General features: G+C 39.3%; 1 pseudogene; it reads right to left on the reverse strand.

The window, feature by feature from the left end:
- Positions 1-1,067: 1,067 nt before the first annotated feature.
- LOC132301254 (putative calcium-transporting ATPase 13, plasma membrane-type) lies at positions 1,068-4,450 on the reverse strand (annotated as a pseudogene).
- Positions 4,451-4,774: the final 324 nt, after the last annotated feature.

Below are 4,774 nucleotides of genomic sequence, written 5' to 3' on the forward strand. Positions count from 1 at the left end.
ATGTAATGGCGTGGGTGGTTAATTACCAAATATTGGTGTATCTGGGTTATCACTGGTCAGTGGAAAAATTGAGTAAGAATTATCAAGAATTGGTCGACGTATAGCTTCCCAAACGTCGACCGGTATCTTGACAGTAGGTCATTATGGCTTACGTTCCAAACCCAACGTATGGCTTTCCATACGTCGACCGGTATCTGGACAGTGGGTTTTCCACTGTTTACGTCCCAAACCAATCGACGTATAATATGTATACGTCGACCGGTTTCTGTCTCATATGTAATTGCTATTTAATTTCTTAAATTACACTTTGGCACCCAAGTGAGGTTATACGTAATTATTTTATGACCCACCAAAATGCAATAATTATATTTTAACCACCGAAATGACTATATTGCCCCGAACCTCATTTTATTTAATTATGTGATACACGTAAATGACTATGACGTCCTTTGAGTCTTAATTTATTGAAATATGGCAAATTACCATTTTACCCTTTTCGGACCTTGATATTTAAATTTAACGTGAAATGACCGTATTACTCTTGGTCGTTTTTGGGTCGGGTAAGGACCCGTTTAATGATCCGGATCCACGAGGAGCTGGGTCGTTACACCTTATTGACTTGAAATTAACAAAAAACATAAATTAGAACTAAAACATGAAAATAAGAGAGATACAAGGACTAAAATACCTTAATTTAGGTGCTGAAATATGCAACATTTAAGCACTTATCATTTACCATGTCTGTGATACCCTCTAAGCAACTCATATGCTAGAAGAACATGAGCTGGTTAGAGGGTATCACAGACATGGTAAACCTGTAAGGTGTAAAACCGCCTTGATAAAAAATAACTTGCACCCAATTAATTTGCTTTCATGCTCTCTCTGTACTAGAAGCACCTAGTGATGCATATAAATTGATCAAGCTTCCATTGTAACTATCTTGAATTAGTGGTAAAAAGTAGCATCTACTACATCTTACATAAATTAGTTACATTTCGCCTTATGAAAAGACCTTATTACAATACTTAAAAACATTCCCTATCACACACACACACACACACACCCCTCTAAATTGGACTTCTCAAGCGTTTCCATGTTACATAGGTAAGAAATGGTTTTTCAGGAACTGGTATGCACTTCACGACCCAAGCAAGAGGCCAGGACATTGCTGCTAATACAATGCACAAACTCCATTGTAGCCAATCCAACCTTTTCGTATTCGCAAATTTGTGTAAAAACTCCACCATTATAATCTGAAGAACAACAGTTACTACCACTATCCAAAGAAACAATCGATTCTTATGCAACCCTTTGAAGACATTCTTCTTCTCTATTTTCCTAGCAGTAAACTCGTTGAAGACTTGGCAAAGAACAAATGTGTTGAAGATAAGGGTGTTCTTTATCTTTAAGCTCATATTGAAGATAGACTGTCCTTTAAATTGAAGTATCGAGAGGATCAAGATTTGATAGAGTGCTTGAGAGATGAGGTTCCTCCACATGACATTGGTCACAAGTGGCTCTACTCGACCCACTGGCTTCTTCTCCATGAGTTTATCACTTGGTCTCTCTGTGGCCAGAGCCAGAGCCCCCAATGTGTCCATGATCAGATTAACACACAACAATTGGACCATTGTTAGTGGGACTTCACCAGCAGAACATGCTGCAATGAAATTGATCACAAGGGCAGCGACATTGACAGTGAGTTGGAATTGAATGAACTTTTGGATGTTGTTATACACACATCTCCCCCACTTCAATACAGTCACTAGTGTTGTGAAGTTGTCATCCAAAATGACAATGTCTGAGCACTCCTTGGCCACTTCAGTGCCTTGAATGCCCATAGACAGTCCAACATCGGCTTCTTTTAGAGCCGGTGCATCATTTGTGCTATCTCCTGTGACCGTGACAACATGGCCTTTCTGCTTCAAGCACCGGACCATTAGAAGCTTATCGAGTGGGGAAGATCTAGTTAAGATGCGAATTTTTTCAACTCGGTCCATCCTCTCTTCAGGGGTATAGTTACTGAATGTTTCACCTTCTACTATTACTTCACTGTCATTAATACTTTGATTTGATCCAAGTATCCCACACTCAATTGCTATAGCTCTTGCAGTGAAAATGTTGTCACCAGTGATCATCTTTATCTTCACTCTAGCTTTTTTGCAGACTTGCATAGCTTGTCTCACACCAGGCCTACATGGGTCCGTTAAGCCCACTATGCCTAAGAAAATCAAGCTGTCTTCGTCTAATTTTACCTGAGTCTTTCCATCATCAATGCAATGTGACACTGGCTCTATAATTTGTTTATGAGCAAATACAATACATCGAAGGGTTTTTGCTGCCAAACCTGTTAAGAGGATATAAATATTAAAGTTATACCTTTCTGCAGTTGCTTAAATTGTTAAGAGTAGATGATAGTTAATATGATACCAGAATAAGTAAGGTCCTGAATTTAAATCTCACCATCACTCTAATAATTGAAATTGAAACACGTTTTAGATCAAAAGAATGTCACACATGGGAGGCATGTTAGAGGATAGAAAAATTAAAGTTACATCTTATCTAATAGCTTGAGCTTTTAGCGTAGAAATTGATAAACAATACCTTCAATTATTCGCTTGATCTCATCTCCCTCGCCATCATCCATGGGTTTGATGATGCCGGACTTGTCGTAGTAACTTGAACACATGGCTAGTATCATTTCAGCAGCTCCTTTCCAGTGGACATGGAAAGTATTGTCAATCTTACATTTTATAAGAACCCCACTTCGTTTCTTTTGCGAATTAAAGGTCTCCACATGGGAGATGACATAATTTTGTTTCAATTCTTTGACATTCATGTCTAATTCTTGGACAGCCCAAGAGAGGATAGCTTTCTCTGTTGGACTGCTAGAGTACTCTGGTTAAGACCCTTTGGTGGCTTTGTAAAGAATAGCAGTAGTGTTCTGGCTCACTCCTTGGTAAAGCAATTCAAGAACATTAAGGGATACTATGTCCCTAAAATTGCCTATAATGTGATCTTTGCCTAGCACAAATTTAGTCACCTTCATTTTATTCATGGTAAGTGTACCGGTTTTATCGGTGCAAATGCTGAGCCCATTGTCTCACAGGCCGAGAGTTTCCTAACCATTGCTTGATCAGCCATCATTCTTTTCATGGAATAGGCCAGAGTGAGTGTCACTGCCAACGGCAAACCTTCAGGAATTGCGACAACAATAATTGTCACCGCGGCTGCTATAATGTGTACCATGGCATTCATAACATCATCAAATTTGGTCCTCCTACCATTGAATTCTCGATATCCATTCTCATCTTTGGTATTCCCTGTGAAATAACGAGTTAACAACACAAGAAGAACAAGAAAAGCAACAACCAAACCGACCTTTCCGATAGAGGAAGTTAATTTGCTGAGTCTAGTTTGCAGTGGAGTTTGCTCTTTCGAGTCCTGGCTTATGGAACTCATCATCTCACCCCACAGAGTGTTCATCCCTATAGCAGTGACAACCATCCTAGCATGCCCATTTGCTATCTTGGCTCCGGAAAATAAGAATGGATTGACATTCTCATCAATTTCGACGCCGTTGCTCTCTCCTGTCATGCTTGATTCATCTACTTGTAAGGAATGGCCATTTAAGAATAACCCATCAGCTGGAATTTGATCTCCAATCTTCAAATTCACCACATCTCCAACTAAAATATCAAATATGGAGATTTTTTAGGCCTCCCATTTCTTGTGACTTCAACTTGGATATTGTTACTAACTTTAGACAATTCATCAAATTGTCTTGATTGCCTGAAATTAGTCACTGCTGATACAGTAACAACTAAAAAGACCGCGAATGTTATGCTGGCGCCATCATACCAACCTTCTTTTATCCCATTTTCTTTACTGCCAAAAGCAAGAGAGAGAGTTGCACATATCAGTAGTATAATAATAGTGGCATCTTTAGAGGCTTCCAACAAGAAATGAAGAAAGCCCTTTGGAGGTGGCCTGTAGTAAGTGTTCGAACCAAAGGCCTCGCGTCGCCTTCTCACATCATCATCATCCCATGGATACCATTATCAACATGACTTTCAAGATTTGTCACAATGGCTTGTACTCCTCCGAGTTGGCGAAGAAGATCAAAACTCTTCTACTTCACCATCTTCACTAGGCTTATTGGTTCCACATGGTAGTGGTGATCATTTTGATTGCTTAAAGTGCGATATTCAATGCTTGGATTGACGTTGACAATGGTATGACTTGCATGAACTACAAATCCCTTGGCAAGAGAAAGTAGAGCGCGGGTAGAATAGATTACTGCAAAAGCATACCGCCATCGCCTTCCAGGCTTTCTGAGCTCAATGGTGGCTGGGATGTCAACCACTAGTGCAGGTGAATCACGGGAGGATAATGAACGAAGACGGGGCTTGTAAGCAATTTTTGAAGAAGTAGGAAGTGAAGACAACATGTTGTATAAAGCAAGTGTTGGGAAACGTGCTAGTTTTAAAAACTTTTCGAGGTATTTAAATTCATAGATCTTGATTCATCACATAGAGACAAGTTTTATGCAAAAATAAAACATGATGTATCATTCAATTAAAAGATTGAATACTTACATCAAGGTTTGAGTAAACCTTAGATCTCTCCTCTAAAGTGAATATTCTCACTTATTGTAGATCCCTTTTGCTAGACACCTTTTTCCATGGATCTCCATCTTCTTGGTAATGGTCTTACCTTTAGGAATTACTCATAAGCCTCCATGAATGACCTTGGAAAACTAGGCTTGTGGGAG

The sequence above is a fragment of the Cornus florida genome, unplaced genomic scaffold (genome assembly GCF_030987335.1).
Source record: "Cornus florida cultivar Cherokee Brave unplaced genomic scaffold, ASM3098733v1 CherokeeBrave_3.0.0_Hap2_Chr03, whole genome shotgun sequence".
Taxonomy (NCBI): domain Eukaryota; kingdom Viridiplantae; phylum Streptophyta; class Magnoliopsida; order Cornales; family Cornaceae; genus Cornus; species Cornus florida.